Source organism: Bubalus kerabau, chromosome 4, assembly GCF_029407905.1.
Source record: "Bubalus kerabau isolate K-KA32 ecotype Philippines breed swamp buffalo chromosome 4, PCC_UOA_SB_1v2, whole genome shotgun sequence".
NCBI classification, from domain to species: Eukaryota; Metazoa; Chordata; class Mammalia; order Artiodactyla; family Bovidae; genus Bubalus; species Bubalus kerabau.
The window spans coordinates 85274957-85293499 of record NC_073627.1 but is presented as its reverse complement, the minus strand read 5'-3'; the positions used below and the strand labels follow the sequence as shown (position 1 = coordinate 85293499).

At 36.6% G+C, this 18543-nt stretch overlaps 1 pseudogene; it reads right to left on the bottom strand.

Annotated features, from left to right (window-relative positions):
• Window positions 1-2831: 2831 nt before the first annotated feature.
• On the bottom strand, window positions 2832-4016 carry LOC129649907 (dnaJ homolog subfamily A member 1-like; annotated as a pseudogene).
• Between the last annotated feature and the right edge of the window lie 14527 nt (window positions 4017-18543).

The window sequence follows — 18543 nt, the reverse complement described above, 5'->3', positions numbered from 1 at the left end:
TTTTGGGCTTTGTCCTGTGCCATTAGGGGGTTTTCAGACATGGGAGTAGTGTACTATCTGACATATTTAAGGTAGATAACTCTGGATGCTGAACAGAGAATAGATAGTACGGGGTGTGGATTAAAGCAAGAAGACTTCCTAAAAGTTTTTTTAAAGTAACGCAGGCAAGAATTGGTGGTGACTGGAACCAGATGAGAAACTAATGATGAATTTGTGAGAAAAGGTTAGATTCTGTGTATATTTTGATAATAGAGAAAATAGCATTTGCTGATGGATTGGATATAGGACAAGGAAAAGACAGGAGAGAAAAGGAAAGGAAAGTAGAGAAAGGGAGATTGAAAAGAGAAGAAAGCTATCGCTGAGGCACTGGAAGAATACAGCTGCCCTTGACAGAGGTGAGGAGGACTCTGAGTGCAACAGGTTAGGTGGGCATGCTCAGAGGAGATGAGTTTTGAATATGTTGTGTCTGAGATGTGTATTCCACACCCACTTGGGGATATTGATGAGGTAGTTAGATGTGCCAATCTTGAATTGAGGGATAGGGTTTAGGCTACAGGTAAACTTTCTGTTTACGTGGAGAAGGAAATGGCAACTCACTCCAGTATTCTTGCCTAGAGAGTCCCATGGACACAAGAGCCTGGTGGGCTACTGTTCACGGGGTCACAAAGAGTCAGACTCGACTGAGTGACTAAGCACGAACCTTCTGTATTCAGAATTATATTATTCAACTCTGGGTAATTTTGTACCCTGGTAGTGCAGAATAAATCCTGCTCTGGTAGTATAAAGGTGAAATACCTGTAACAATTTTACTTGCTTATCTGCTGCCTTCCACACCATACCATAGAGAACTGACGGTTGTGTGACATTGAATCATTGATGGGCTGATATATATATTTGCAATAGGAATCATGGAACATAATCAAATTAATATATTCTAAATGAAATGTGCACAACAGTGGTAATAAAGCTTAGCGGACAGAGAGACCTTGATTCAAATCCTAGATCCTCACTAGTGTTATGCACCTCAATTTTCTCATCCAAAATCATAGGTCATATTACCTTCCATATAGATTTATTGTGAGTATTAAATTTTACACATGCTTCTAAGCATAACCGTTCAGCATAAAATAGGCACTCCATAAATATAAACAATTATACATCTTTTGACCTGTTTCAAAATAATAAAAATGTAACAGTAGTAATGCTGTTCACATTACTAAATAGCATATGTTGGCAGTAGTGACAAATAATGGTAAAAAAATATATCCAGATGCTTCCTTTTTATGACTGGTTACATGTGAGGATGTGTTGAGAATAAAGGAGTACTGGTTAGTGGCAAACTTCTAAATAATTATCAGTATAGTAATCTTCTCTTTGCTTTTAAAAAATATATGTACTTATTTATTTAAACTAAATTATTTTTAATAAATAATGAACACACATGAAATAAATAAAAGCACAGAAAGATGTAGGGAAAATTAATTCACAATCACCTAACTCTCCTCCAACCCAGTTATCTTTCCTCAAAGCAGCCATTATTGCCAGTACAATCTAATCACTTATCATTGCACATGTTTGTGAGTATATCCGATAGTTTCCTGGAAATGTAATTATATATAAGAGTATATATGTATTACAATTGTTGATAAATATAGACAGGTTACTGTCTGTCGATGTTGCATCAATTCACAATTCCACTAGCAACATCTGAAACTATCTCTTTCTCGATGACTTCATCAACAAGAATACAATTTTTAACCTGATCTTCCTATACTAATTGCAGTTAAGCTAATATTTCACTTATTTTTATTACTATTTTTTTGCTTTGTAATCAGTATATTAAAGAGACATTCATACATGTCAAGAATTGCTTAAATTCTGATACCCAGATTTAAGCTTGTGAACATATGACTTTAAACATACAATTAAAACTATTCATCATAATTTGCTGTACTACCTACATTAAATTACAGTTACTCTGGAGCACAAGTTAAATGGTTTAAAGTAAGTCTATAATGTACCTACAAAAACACCTTCCTATCTCATACATGCAAATTACTTCTCCATGTAAAGGTCTCATCACTCTAACCTCTAAGTTTCCCTGCTCCAGTAGTCATTGCTCTGAGGCTTACTGTGGTCCAAAGAGAAGGGGGAGAAAAGAGTAATCAGGACCAAGAGCTATATATATTAATAAAAGATGGCACAGGAGAAGGGAATGCAATTCTACAAGTGCAAACCCTCAAGAAGCAGCATGTTATGTAAACCCCTTCTTTAAAGTTATCATTTCTATCACTGATATCACAGGCTAAATTAAGTTATACAGCACGCCATCTTCAATAACAGTTGAGGCAATAGAATAAATGCAGAAGCATCACAATGAATCCCACTTAATACAACTATACAGACCAACACTTCTCTACAAATTAAGTTCTTTGTCTGACTGCCAGTTAAATACAGTTTTAATTTCATAGCTTAACAATTAAGGGTCATATACTGAAGTCAATACACATATCTGGCATTTTGGTCTAAGCTATACCAGGTACATAGATGAAATCAATGACAAAGTATGGCCTAACAAATGCTAGGGGACATTTTTTAAAAGTAGTTTTTACAAGTATTAAACTTATCTTCCACACTGAAGTCATCATATATACAGAGCAAAGTCAGAGCTTTTATATTTGAGTTTATTCTTCATTTAACTTTTAAAACACTACTATAGTTGAATATTAAAGCAAAACAATAGCAAGTAGTGAGCATATTATGATTATAGTCCTTCACTCAATCAGTACTGTAAATAAAACACCAGCAGTGAGTGTTATTCACGGGCCCTACTAAGAGGTCTGACGCTGAACACCACCCCAAGGATGACATTTATCATCTTCATGGGCTTCCGCATTGTAATGGCGCTATCTTTCCTGATTTGGATCAAAGTCCACTAATTCTTCCTGGTCCATTTCATCAGTCTCTTCTACTTCCTTCCTCTCAGGCAGAAGTTTTTCCAGCAGAGTTTATCAGGAGAGAGAAAGCCATTCTCAGGAAAGCTTACCTTAAATTCAATGATTAGGTGACCCTTTTCATATGGCCTACGATAAATTGGCATGCCTTCCTTTAGCAAACACTTGATATCTCCCTGCTGGACAATCTGACCTGGATGAGAAGTGATGACTATGGTTCGGTTGTCAAGAGTAGATATTGGCTTCTGGAGCCACACAGTGCCTCAACCAGCTGTATGTCCATACACATGAAAAGGTCTTCTCCTCGTGTAGTAAAAACAGCATGGTCCTTCTGATCTAAAGCAATGATAATATCTCCTGGCTCCAGTCCTGGTTCTTGGTCTCTTTCACCATGGAATGTTATCTTCTGGCCATCTTTCATGCATTTTTCAATATGAACTTTTATAATTTTCTTTTCTCAAACTATCTTCCTTCCATTGCAGCTTTTACATCCATCCTTAGGACTGATCTGCTCCCCATGGCCCTGGCACCCCATGCATACAGACTGAATTTGCTAAACCATTCCAGGTCCTATTTGATGAATTATTATTTGCATTCCAGTACCTTGGTAATTGGGACAGCATTCTACTGCTCCTTTCTTACCACCTCGGCCTTCACATTTGTCACAAATCACATTCTTTTGCAGAGCTAGTTTTCTGTTGCACCATTATATAAATCTTCTAAGGTTACTGTAAGTTGGCACACAAGGTTTTTGCCTCTCCTCTCTCTCTGCCTCCTTCCTCCTGCTCCGAAAAACATATCAAAGATGTCCATGGGGGAGCCAAAACTAATGACTGCTCCACCGTCTTTAATTGCCTGTTCTCCTCCTTTGTCATATAATTCCCTTTTCTTTGCATCAGAGAGCACTTCGTAAGCTTGAGAAATTGTTTAAACTTCTAGCCTTCATTTGGATTCTTAACAGGGTGGTACTTAAGGCCAAGTTCCTGTAAGCCTTTTCAATTCTTCTTGGGTGGCATTGGGTTTGACCCCCAAAACATCATAGTAAGTGGTTTCTTTAACCATTTTCTACAGCTGGTGAGCAGGCCGATGCCGGTGTGGGGGACCTGGAAGGAGTGTGCTGCTGTGCGCAGCTCGGGCAGCTGCCGATCCTCTGCCTCTCACTGAGCGTTCTGGAAAGTTTCACTTTATTACTATTTTTACAGAAGAATAACTTTAAGGGCAATTTCAAATAAATGGCAACTTATCAGGGAAATCTGAAGTACCAAAGCTACTCTCTTGAAACGAAGGTTGATTATTTGCAGTTATAAAAAGGTTACTGCAACAGTTGCTGGTAATCAACAAAGAGATAAATTTATACAGTTGTTGCTCTCAGACATAAGTTTTTTCTCTTATTGTTTGCTGGGCATATTTGCAAATGCCAAATTGTGCTCAGTCTTTATCGTATCACTAAGAATATTTTAAGACGGGGGTCAAACCCAATGCCACCCAAGAAGAATTGAAAAAGGCTTATTTCCCATATATATGTGTGGTGAGAAGAAAGGTACATTTCTGGATAAAATAATGATGAATATAAGTTGATGATTCACATTGGTTTAGATAAGCATTTGGTAGATTTAGATGTGACAAATATGTTTCCTTCTAAATCAAGCATATGAAAACATTTTAAACTTAAAAACAAATTGAAGATCATATGAAAGGAGATAGGGGTCAGATTTAAGAAATGACATTCAGCGCAAATGCTGCACAAAAGTAATTTTGTTGCTTTGTGGCCCTTGTGGCTTCTCAATGTCAGGTCAGAAGGATTTGTTTCTGGTAGGTCAAGCTTCCCACAGTTCCTACAAATTTACTTCTCTATATAGTTAGCAGTTTGATTTGGGAGTGGAATTTCAGAGCGAATGTCATTTCTTTGAAAATTTATGAATATCCCTATGCTTCAGTTGCTAATGGGAGTGGAGGCAGGTGGTCTGCAGAGGAACAGATTATCTAGTTTGGGCAGATACTTCCTTAAACGCTGTTAGAAATACCCACGGCAATGCAAGGCCTTATACTTACTAGGTGGTCAATAAATATTTGTCAAATAAATGAAATAATTATATAAAGCAAAAAATGACATATGGAATGCTTTGGGCAAGCTGTTAACTGCTCTGATCTTTGGTTTCATCATGTATAAGATGGAGACAGTATTACTTACCTTATAATAATTGTGAGGATTACATTGTAAAATGCAGGCAAGGTATCCTATACCTTGCCAAGCACATAGTAAAAGTTCTGTAAATATTAACTGTTATGATGATGGTTTTCTTTATAATGAAGGAGAAAATTTCATAACTTTCATTAGGACTTTCATTCATAGTATAAAGGGGAAATAACATTTTATTGAATAAGTCAGGGATTTTTAACAACAATTTTCTTCAAAGACGACCAAATAATTTTCATTTGCTTTGCCAAGTGTTGTAGTTAATATTGGTTGCCAAAATGGCACCTTGAATATTAAGTCATTTAGTCACGGCTACACTTTATCTGGGCTCCCCAGATGATGCTAGTGGTAAAGAACCCACCTGCCAATGCAGGAGATGCAGGTTCGATCCCTGGGTTGGGAAGAACTCCTGAAGAAGGGAGTGGCTATCCACTCCAGTATTCTTGCCTGGAGAATCCCATGGATAGAGGAGTCTGGAGGGCTCTAGCCGAGAGAGTAGCAAAGAGTCAGACATGACTGAAAGGACTTAACTTGCACTACTTTATCTGTATCATTAGTGTTGAAAGAAACTGCACTGTTGAGTGGGTTTCATTCAAAACTGACTTGAAGATTATAGGTATCTTACACATGTCAATGCACTCTTAGATTTCCCCAGTACTTTTTTCATGGACTTTGACCATTTTAACCTAGTGTACCCTTCTAGAAAACTGGGCATATATAAAATAAAATTTGAGCATACTAAGCTAAGTAACTATCTGATTAGAAACTTACTAATAATTAAAAATGGCATATGACAAGCATAAAATAAATCTTTTCATAGGGAAGTCTAAATTCTCTATACCTCTAAAATTCTAATCTATTGATACATTTCAGCCCGGCCATGTATTTGAAACAGAAGGACTATTTCACAGATGAGTTCTTGAATCTCAGCTGGCATGATTAGCTCTTTTCTTAAAAACAAAATAATTTATTTATTTTTGGCAGCAATAAGTCTTCTTTGCTACCTGCAGGCTTTCATTAGTTGTGGCGGTGGGTGGGTGGGGGCCTGCTTTGTTGTGGTGCTCAGGCTTCTCTTTTCTTTTTTTTTTGTTTGAGATTTGACATTATTTGTTGGCAGAAAAGGAAAGAAAAACGACAGGAAATAAGATTCATCTTATATTTGATTTTTACACTTTCCAAGATAAATTTAAACAGAAATTTAATTCATGAAATGTTTTAATTATTTGGTTATTTATGTATTTAATATTTTAATTGACGTGTAATTGGCTTACAATAGTATATTAGTTTGAGGTTGCTGCTTCTAAGTCGCTTCAGTCGTGTCCAACTCTGTGCGACCTCATAGATGGCAGCCCACCAGGCTCCCCCGTCCCTGGGATTCTCCAGGCAGGAACACTGGAGTGGGTTGCCACTTCCTTCTCCAAAGCATGAAAGTGAAAAGTGAAAGTGAAGTCGCTCAGTCGTGTCCGACTCTTAGGGACCGCATGGACTGCAGCCTACCAGACTCCTCCGTCCATGGGATTTTCCAGGCAAGAATACTGGAGTGGGGTGCCATTGCCTTCTCAGAGTTTGAGGTTATGGCACAGTAATTTGATATTTTATCACTACAAAATGACCACTGTGGTAACTTTGGTGACCGTCTGTCACCATACAAAGGTATTACAATGTTGTTGACTCTATTCCCTGTGCTGTACATTATATCTCCGTGACTTATTTACTTCATAACTGGAAGTTTGTACCTCTTAATCCCCTTCATCTATTTCACCCATCCCCCAGGGCGTGGTGGCTTCTCTTGTTGAAGAGCATGGGCTCTAGAATGTGGGCTCAGAATTCAGGCTCATGGGCTTAGTTGCCCCATGGGATGTGTGATCTTCCAGGACCATGGATTGAAACTGTGTCCCCTGCATTGGCAGGTGGATTCTTAACCACTGGACCACTAGGGAAGTCACTGATTAACTCTTATATTCAAGACCTTATATCTCATATAGTTAATGAAGGTTGTTTCCAAAATAAAATGATAACTCAAAGATGAGAGTCTGACATTTCTGGTCAGCCAAGATATTAGAAAAATAAAAGCAATGTGCTATGTTCTCCATAACTTTAAATTCAGTTTTTATAAAAATTTGAGATGTTTTATCTCATTTTTGATGTTGGATATCCACTATAAAGGGAAATGGTGATAATAGATAACAGCAATTCTTATATATCAGCCAAAAAATGTTGATTATTCCATGTGTGGCTTGTAGCATTTTTTTTTCTTTTTCTTAGCTGGGTATAGAGTGAGTTCTAATCTCTCTTAGGGTTACACTTCCCATTCAGCTAATGACCATCCCTCCTCTATGGTATGATATTCTGTTAGAACCATACTGCATTTATATTTCTTTTTTTTTTTTTAAATTTTATTTTATTTTTAAACTTTACATAACTGTATTAGTTTTGCCAAATATCAAAATGAATCCGCGACAGGTATACATGTGTTCCCCTATATTATTATTTGAATTCCACTAAATCCACTATTCCTTCCATGAATATTGAGTTCTCTCTTTATCCTTCTGTCTCTTGGTACGTATGAGTATATATATATACTCACACACACACACACACACACACACAATGTGTATAGGTAGTGTATCACTAGTGTGATGTATAATCACTGGGTATTTGATAATTACTGCCTAGCACTACGCCTAATTTGACATTTTTCTTAATTTAAACTCTTTAGACTATCACCTTTTTACTTCTTTTCTATTTCCCGATACCTTGTTCAAATAAAACAGAGAAATTGGTTTACAAACATAAAATTGAAGGGAAATTAGAAAGCGAAGAACAAAAATGTCACCGTCAGAATTTCAACAGTATGTTCTATATTCACATAGAAATAAAAGAATAAAAAGTACCTAAATTAAAAATACATCTTAACTGAACCCTGCAAAAGTACTATAGAGTCTGAATTATTTTTCTTAAGAAAAATGAGACCTTCACATCATTGAACTCCAGATTTGGGGAAAGGTTCTAGCCCACTACTTTTTGGCACTTGAATCGGCTTAAAGGGAATTGTCTGCTGTGCTTGATGGTTTGGCAGATTTTGGAAGCTGCTAGATGTTCTGGGCTCAATGGAGTAGAACACCAGAGGCTAAAACTGATTCATGATCCAGTTAGGGGAGAAAAAAAAAGTTTTTACCTGGGAGACATATCTTTTCCTGTAACATTTTGTCCTGGGTTGTGGTTTGGAATAATTTCACTATATTCTGAAGTAGAAATATTTTCCCCATGCTTTCAGTATTGTGGTTGATGCCTTTGGGTGAAAAGCTAGTGCTGTCCATAAACTTAATTTTTGACTTAGCTTCACAATTAATTTTGTTGTTGTTGTTTAGTATTCTTATTTAAAATAGTTTGAAATAAGACTTACAAGTTTAGAAAAATCTGTTTTCTTTTCAAATTATAAACTAAAAGTGAATTCAGGAAATCTACAAAAATGCCTTTGGCTTTTATAGACTAGAAGAGTTCAGAAAATGGATGGTGGTTCCATAAAATACAGATAATTTTATTTGATGGATGGTGGTTCCATAAAAGAGATGTAAGAGGTAACTTGTCTACACTGGCTCAACTCTTATGTGTCCCAAGATGTACTGTCTGATTCCAAGTTTGGAATCTTTCTATGAGAACTGACTACCTCTAATATTCTTTATTTTTTTCTCTCATTTAAAATATGTTTCTGTTTTATCTACTCATTCTAACTTGATGATCCAGTTGAAAACATTATAAGGATGCAAAATCTCCTTGATTATTTGCTGTATATGTTGAAGCTTTTTCATATATTCATTATCTTAGATATTCATTATCTTTTACCATTTTAATTCCTTTTCTGTGTTTGGAGAAAAATCATGGTTTATGAAAGTCACTGAGAGATAATTATCTGCCTATAATTGATGGTAACTACTCAGAATTTTCCAGGGACTAGCGGATTATGGCTGGTCATCACATTAGAATCTGTCTCATGGGGTTCCATCGTACTATTTGGAAAACTGTGAGGAATAGTAGGAAACGACTAAGAATTTCAACCTAAAGTGACCTGAGAGGCTTTCTCTGGATCCTGTGGGATATTTTTCACTTTTAATATGAAGACTGGGATTTGTGATTTAAATTTTATTTTGTGAAGAACTTCCAGCTGAAAACTTGAGCTTTATTTTGTCTAATTTTTATTTCTGTGCTTTCTCCCATTTTATTATTAGAGAATTAAAATAAGATGTAAAGAATAACTTCCCCAAAAAACCTTTTTGATGAGTGCCAGCAATTTCAATCATCTGTCCTTGTTCAGCAGTTTGCATGATCATGAATTATCTTTTGTTTTCTAATTAACGTTTATATTTGGTGCATCTTTACTCTACATCCAGTTCTCCATCCTCCAAAATAGGATATGATCTGTACTTTGTTTCCCTGATAGTTATTGTGACAACTTTACTGAATTCTTGTCCTGGAAAGAATGGGGGTAGAAAAAATTTTAAATGTATCAGATGTGCCACAGACCATGCAATATAAGAGAACACTGTATCAGAGGTATATGAAATTCTCAGATATCCCCCAAATTTCCTTAGTTTAGAGATTCTATTTGTACCCAATCAGAATTTATAAAAGTCTATTTTATTATGAATGTAATGGACATATGGAAGAATGCATAAAACAAATAATATGGGTGCAAAAATTATATCCATGTCACTACCACCTAGGTTAAGAAACAGAACATTGCCAGAATCCCAGAAAAATCTCTGTATTATCTGTCCCAACTTTGGTCACATTTATGCTATCCACTTCCTAACTTTCCTTTAAATTTCATATCAGTCATGCAGTCTGTAGTGGATGCTGTTTGTTCTCTACCCTACCTCTCACATCTCCTTTAGCAGATCCTGTGAGTTTTGCATGGCAAGAATTCACAGCTGCCCACTTATTTGGAGAACTGCCCTGGGCCAAATGGGAACTGCTACCTGGGAAACTGTGTCTCTTCTGTGCAGCCCCAGTGCCGACTGACTGGCAGTATGGCCCCCAAGGGCACCCCTGGAACTCAAGGTTCTAATTGTGTGATGTTCTGGGATATCATTTTGGAATTGACTGATGCTACTTTCTAGCTGAGACCTTGTTCTTGCAGACTTCTTTCCCCTGCCTTATCCTGCTTCCTTTATTCCCCTTGTCCTGACAGCACTTGTCCAATAAATGAATCCTTGAACAAGAATCTCCATCTCAAGCTCTGATGCTAGGGAACTGGAGTTAGGACACCTCCAGTATTAGTTTCCTGTTGTATCATATATTACAACAGATTTTGTGTCTTAAAACAACATTCATATTTAATCTCATAGTTTCTGGAAGTCAAGAACTTCCAGATGTGGCTTAACCAGGTCCTTTGCAAGGCTCCCGTCAAGATGCTGGCTGAAGTGGGGGTCTCATCTGAAAGTTTGACTCCACAAAGATCTACTTCCAAGCTCACTTGGGTTGTGATGAAATTTACGTCCTTCCAGTAGGAATAAGAGCTTCATCTTATTGCTGTCAGCTAGGAACACTTGCAAGAATTCAACTGTAAATCCTTGCTGCATGGGTCCCTCAACATGGCAACCTGCTTCATCAAAACTTGAAAGGAAAAGAGAGACTCGAGAAGGACAGACGTTAGTCTTATGTAATATAGTCATATATACATAATTGAGTATATCTCATTGCTTTTGCTGTATCCTTTTGGTTAATAGAGTCACAAGTTCAGCCTAGATTCCAGAGATGGGGATCACACAAGAGTGGGAATCTCAGGAGCTGTGAATTATGGGGGCTACCTTAGGAATCTGCCTGCCACACATCCCCCCTAGGCAATTTAGACTATTTTTGCCTGTTCTTGAATTTATATATTCAGGATTGCACATTGTATATTTATTGTGTCTATTTTATTTTTTCCCTCTTTTCTGTTTATATGCATACTCACTTTCCTCAAATCATTAACTGTATTTTTAAGATTTATCTGCATTTTGCATGTGGTTGTGGTTTACTCATTTTTTATTTCTATGTAATATTGTATTTAATGAAAACCAGTGAATTATTTTTTCATTCTACTATTGTTAGACATGTTGTTGAATTGTTTCCATTTTGTTTTTTGCTATAGCAAATTATGCAATTATGAAAATAATAGTGCATGTTTCCTGATGCATATAATCTCACTTCTCTGTGAAACTGTGCTTCTCAAACTTTAGCACACTTCAGAATTATTCAGTGGCCTTGTTAAAACTCAGATTCTGGGACCCAACCATAGAGTTTCTGTTTCAGAGGGTCTTGGTGGAGATTTGAATTCTATCATTTGCCCCAGATGATGCTGATGCTGCCAATCTGGGGTCCACGCTTGGGGAAGCACAGCTGTAGAATGCATTCTTAGGTGTTGAATTGCTAGGTCAAAAGTATCGGTGTTTGTTAATACATATTTTTGGTGAATTTAACATTTTTTATTGGTTCAGACCATTTCTCTAATCATTTTTCTTACCTTAAGATTTGTTTTCTTTGCTTCGTACATTGAACTCACACCGGTCATCTATTTTACATATGGTACTGTGTATGTCTCAATGCTATTCTCTCAAATCATCCCATCCTTGCCTTCTCCCACTGAGTCCAAAAGTCTGTGCTTTATGTCTATGTCTCCTTTGCTTCCCGTCATGTAGGACTGTCGGTACCACCTTTCTAAATTCCATATATATGCATTAACATACAATATTTGTCTTTCTCTCTCTGATTTATTTCAGTCTGTATAATAGGTTCCAGGTTCATCCTTTAATATTACTATAGTTGCATTTGAGCTTTGGAAGAAATTTGTTTGATTCATTGAGTTTTCAAAAATCATTTTACATTCAAAATTTTTGTAAATGTCAACTTCAAATGTGTATATTATAAAGGGCTGGGGCTAGTTATTATTTTTTAAAAATCGGTATAACAGCCAGTACTTTCAAACCTGTGTGTAGTTAGTTTACATTTAATGAAATTACCAAAATATTTGGTTTTAAATTGATTATATTCTTATGTGATTAGTAATTGTTTTGCCTGTTCTATATTCTCATGTTTTCTTTGTTGTTGTGCGCACACACACACACACACACACACATACACATACACACACAAATATTTAAGAGCTTATAAGTTATAAATTTTTTAACTGACAAAGTTTGAAGTGCTTCCATTTATGCACTGATAATTTATCAAGGATTAATAATTATCTTTACCCGAAAAAAAGATAATTATCTTTATCTTTCAGAAAATGAGGATTTTAGCACACTTTAATATTCAATTACTTCTTCCCAATTTATATGCTATTATTTTATGTATTTTAATTATTTTTCTATATATTAAGTCCCACAAGGGACTTTTAATTTTATTTTCTAGAATCAGTGCTCATTTAAATTTACCACATATGTACCATTTTCCTTGCTCATCACACCTCCCTGCATTTCTGAGGTTAAATCTCCATGAATGTAGTGAGAATGGTTATTTTATTGTCTATACCTGCTGATTCCAGCATCTGGATTCCCAGTTGTCTCTTTTGGTTTTCTATTGTTCCTCCTGATCTGACTCATTTTGTCTTATGTGTCTCATTCTCTTTCTTTGTTGGGCATTATATTCAAAAATTACTTTTTGACATAATTTGAGGCCTAAAATAGCATTTGTTTTCCAGAGAGGATAGAATGGTCAGGGCCACGGCAAAAACAATGTTCCCTCGAAAGGACTGAGGATTATTTACAAAGCGTTGTGGCCTAGAAAACCAACAAAAGGTGTTGAGTCGCCTAGTCTGAGTTTGAAGGGACACAGGCTGGTTCAGTGGAGGGAGGCCAACTGAAGGCCTTCACTTGTAGGTGGAGGCAGCCATTGCCAGAACTGCAGCCCCAAAGCAGGAATGGGGGTGGAGAAGGCAGTGTCCTAATGTCTCTGTCCTCCCACCCTCTGATCTTCTGCCCCTGTTTCCCTTTGTCTAAAACCAACCAGAAGCCAGAGGACAAGGAAGTCTGGACAATGCAGTTTGTTATGGGTCAGTGATACTGCAAAGAGCAGGAAGATAAGAGTAGAAAGTAGCTCTGGGGAGCAAATGGGGATAGCAACTATAGTGGATGTATTTTTCTCTTCTCTTAGGCTCCTTGCTGGGGCCAAGGCTTGAGTTTTTTCTGGAACATGAGAAATATAGTCCAGTCACTTACTGTCAGGGTGGAGAATCTCCAGACCTCAACCCAGAGGAATGATGACTCGCCCAAATTTCCTGTCTTGGTGGGTACTATATGCTACCCTCTGCTCAGTGAGTCCACTCAAAGCAAAGTTCTACCTTTCAGCTTCTGTCAGTCAATGTGTAAAATCTCCAGCACAGAATCAAGGCTCAGCTCTAATATTCTTTGACTTCCTCCTTTTAGTGTTTGACCCACTCCCTTTAATGTTTTTTCTAGAAATTTTGGAGGGAGATAGGGGCAACCTAACTATTTTGTTTGTCTTCAGTAAGAGGGTTGGACACGGTTTTGCAAACTATGACCCATGGGACATATCCTGCCCAATGCTTGTTTTTGTAAATGAAGTTTTATTAGGAAAAAAAAAAACCTCAGCTATTATTAACATATTGTTGATGGCTGCTTTCATTCTGCAAGTCAGAGTTGAATAATTGTGATAGCGACAATCCATGCTGTGCTCTGTTGTGTCTGACTCTTTGTGACCCCAGGCCAGGGTCCTCTGTCCATAGGATTTTCCTGGCAAGAATAATGCCAGGAAAATCCTATGGACAGAATACTGAAGTGGGTGCCATTTCCTCTTCCAGGGGATCTTCCCAACCCAAGGATCGAACCCAGGTCTGCTGCATTGCCAGCAGATGCTTTACCACTGAGTCACTGCGGAAGCCCATTAGGGGCCATCAGAACCTTAACACTTATATTTAGCTTTTTACAGAAAACCTTGGTTGAATTCTGCTAGACATGCCCTCCATTTTCAGAAACTGACCATCCCCACAAGAATATTTACAATATATATAATTCACAGTGTGAAGCACCTTCATACATACCATCTAATTAAATTTTAGTGGCAAGCTGGAGTTGAGAGCTTCTTTTCCATATTATCACAGATCTATCTAATGATGGTGATATTAATGAGATGTTCAGTACTCAAATTGAAGTTAATTGGAAGGGAAATAAGTGGAAAGAAGTGGTCCAGATTATTGGAAAAAGCTAATCAAACTGCCACTGATAAAGATAAATAGAAAACTATAACTTTAAAGTAATTAAAATCTGATTAAGAGATTTAATTAAATGTGCACATACATAAATATAGACATAATCATTTAAATCACACTTTGATAATTTCTAGCACCTACTGTGTGGCTGATAATGTGCTAAATTTTAAATGTGTACTATCCTGATTAAGTTCCAATCTCTAAATCTCTGTTGAGTTAATTATAATTCTTCTCACTTTACAGATGGGTAGACTGAGTTCCAGTAAGTTTAAACAAAGTTGATTATGATTTCAAGCTTGCAGGTAACAGGGGATTTGGATCCACTTCAGAAGAACCACATCAGAAGAACCAGCCAGGGCCATTTCATGTACTTCCTTTAGACAACAAAGCAGCCCCAATACATTTTGTTTATATTAGACCTAGTAACAATCACATCTCTGACTTTTTAAATATATCTCTTTCAGTTGTATGCCAGAAAAAAAATCAAATGGCCCAAGCAGAAATATTTCCTTCTAAGAAGCAGTAGGACCATTCTGATTGATTCGGGCTGAGAAGTACTGACAATTCAACAGTAGCCAGCTGAGATTGCCTTTCCAACTGAAGTGGTTAAGCCTGGCCCAGAACACTGCAGTCAGCTTGCACCTGCTGCCCAAATCCTCCTAGTGCTTCAGAGGCAACGTGGGTCTTTGAGGCGTCTTATGGCCCTGTTATGTATTTATTAATATTATGTTCGTGAATATCAAAGAAGTGGAGGGCAAGTTTGGAAGCTTTAAATAAACTACAGATAGGCTCTGGAAACTTCTAATTGCATTTTTTTAAAAAATTTTATTTATTTATTTATTTTTAATTTTATTTTATTTTTAAACTTTACATAATTGTATTAGTTTTGCCAAATATCCAGGTTCGATGCACGATACTGGATGCTTGGGGCTAATTGCATTTTTAAGTTTGTACTTTATGGTACTCTTTAGAAAACATATTTTTTTCTGCCCAGAAATTCCCAAGAGACTATTCCTTATCCTGAATTGAACAACTGGAAAGTTTTTATCTCTTAAAATCCAATTGATTTTTAGGTTTTCTGTAACTTCATAATGTCCTCAATTGCTTTTTCAGAATATATTTGTACTTAGAGGACTTTGTCTTGCTTTAATTTTGCCAAATATTTGCCCTGAGCCTGAGGCCAACATGGAGTTGATTGAGTCCCCAGAAGGACAATTTTATCTCGACTGATAAGTAGTAGAAAATGGGGGTTTTATTGCAGAAGACTTAAAGGTTTCACTTTAGCAGTTGCAAATACTGCAATTGATTTAAAATGTTTATGTTTTTAAGATAATTAAGTAAAAAATGCATAATTCTAAACAATGTTATACCAGTAGGCATGTTTACAGATTATAATTAGTTTGAGGTGAAAAATGAGCAATGTAGGTGACTGAACCACTAGAATGTTTCCAGTGTTACTGTTTCAGCATTTCCTTCTCTATTTTCTGTTCCACCACCCTCCCACCCCCTGCCAGTTTTTAAATTGGCAATGGTAGAGAGAGGTAGAAAGTTAGTACTTAAAATTTTTTTTATGGAACTACAGTTGATTTACAATATTGCATGTTTCCAGTGTACAGAAAATTGGTGCAGTTACAAATATGTTGTACAAGATTTTTTTTACCACTGTAAGTTATTACAAAATATTGAATATCGATCCCTGTGTATGCGTGTGTGCTCAGTCATGTCCAGTTTTTTGTGACCCCAGGGACTGTAGCCCACCAAGCTCCTGGGATTCTCCAGGCAAGAATTCTGGAATGGATTGCCATTTCCTTCCCCATAATTCCCTGTGTTATATAGTAAATCTTTGTTCTCTATTTTATATTTAAGAATATATATCTGTTAATCCCTAATCCTAATTTATCCCTCTCCCTACCACTTTCCACTTTGGTAATCATGAGTTTCTTTTCTATGTCTGTGAGTCTGTTTCTGTTTTGTAAATTCACTTGTATTATTTTTTATATTCCACACATAAGTGATATATAACATTTGTCATTGTCTGACTTACTTCCTTTAGTATGATAATCTCTAGGTCTACCCATGTTATTGCAAATGGAAATATTTCATTCTTTTTATGCCTGAGTAATATTCCATAGGGTATATATACTGCATCTTCTTTATCCATTCATCTGTTGATAGACAGTTAGGTTGCTTACATGGCTATTATAAAAAGTGCTGCTATGAACATTGGTGTGCATGCATCATTTTGAATTAGAGTTGTTGTCTCTTCTGGATATATGCCTGGGAGTGGGATTGCTGGATTGTGTTGTAGCTGTATTTTTAGTTTGTTAAGGAATTTCCATAGTGTTTTCCATAATGGCTGCACCAATCTATATTCCCACCAACAGCCTAGGAGAGTTCCAAAAGGTTAGTACTGTCTCATAAAGGAGATTGTTTGATCGTAGACCATCACTGGAGAATCAAGCCACTTAGAGATTCAAATATATGATCTCAACATAATGTAGCATGAGAGACTGCAGAAAGTTGATCTCTGTGTTTTTCATAGTGTATCTTTCAACAAGCATACAGTAACTATACTATCTCTGGAAGAGCTGATCAGTGTGTGAAGTCTTCTCTCACACAACTTGAAAACACTGAAAAATATTTTTGTGAGTTACCTTTACATGTCTTCTGTAGGACAAAAACAAAATAAGGAGATGGCCTAGAATATTTTTTAAGACAGTGAAATGGCCTTTTAAGGATAGAGAAAAGAATATCAGTCCATTCAACCAACTTTGTTTGCTTGCAATAATTTTTTAAGTTTCAAACCCTCTTCTAGTTAATGACTACTCTGTCATGCACACACACACACACACACACACACACATGCACACACACATCCATACCCATGGGTTACTATTATCTTGATAGTTGCACCATCATAGTTAGTTTTGGAAACTTATGCATGTGGAATCATACAGTATATATTCTTTTATATCTTTCCTTTTTCATCCACGAGATTTACCCATGTCATTACATTTAGTTTTAGTATATTCATTCTCACTGATAATAGTCTTCGTACTATTCATTGTGTGACTATACTAATCAATATTTATTAATTTTACTTTTGAAGGGATTCGGTTTGCTGGGCCACCCCCAGGTATGAAGAATTCTGGAAAATGTTTGTTTTTTGCCTGTATAAGTGATTCAGTTAAAAACTAATTACAAATTTGTGGGCCCATATGCATATGATGATTTACCAATAAATGTTTTAAATCATAAATAGAGAAGAGGTACTTACCTGTCTATTGTTCAAGCAGTAGACATAAAGATTCCTCATAATGTTCAGGCCTAGGAACTGTATCTTCATATTCTTTATCATCAAATTTCCTATTCCTGGCTAGTAGTATCCTTATTCATGACATAAGGAAAAGATAGCAGCACTGTTACTATCCATAATGTTTGGCTCTTCAGAACCTGTTGGTATTGAAGCAATATAGATCTTCTTGCTTTTGCATTACCCTAGTAGCTTTTATTAAATCTGGTTACCTCATTACTCATGATTTTGCATCATCCACTGTGCCATCTGTGAATACTGGCTTCCAATGACTCAAAGAATGTAACTTCACTTCGTTGATTATGATCACAAATGTAAGTCTTATCCATAATATGTAGAAAACAGTTGACAATAACTCGTTTTCTAGTCATGTTAAATTTACCATTTATCATTTTATAAGATAAACATAAATCAACACATCTTATAACTGTGTCTTACCTTGAACTCTTTTGACTGTGATCTTAGAATGTGGTATCTTTCAATGCCTTCTGCATCCTCTCACCATTGGGAAAGACAGGCTAGGAATCTGTCAGCAGAGCGAACAGTGTGGTCTCACATACATGAGGAATGTCTTTGCCTTGTTAAGTACATCTCAAGACCCATCCAGGGAAGCATTATGTTGTCCCACCTGTTGAAGCAAGAAGAGATACAGATCGAGGGGACCAGTGAGCGTTACATAGTATCAGCCTGGATATCCTATGGAGGACATAGGCATGACTAGTCCTAGAGGACTGGCTGTTATGTCATTTACGTTCTGTGGAGAGGTTCTACTATGTGTCCCGGGTGGAATGTGTGCTGCAAAACCCATCATTGCAAAGTATAATAGCTTAGAGGTGTCACTGAGGTAAGAGCTGGTGTGTGAACATAC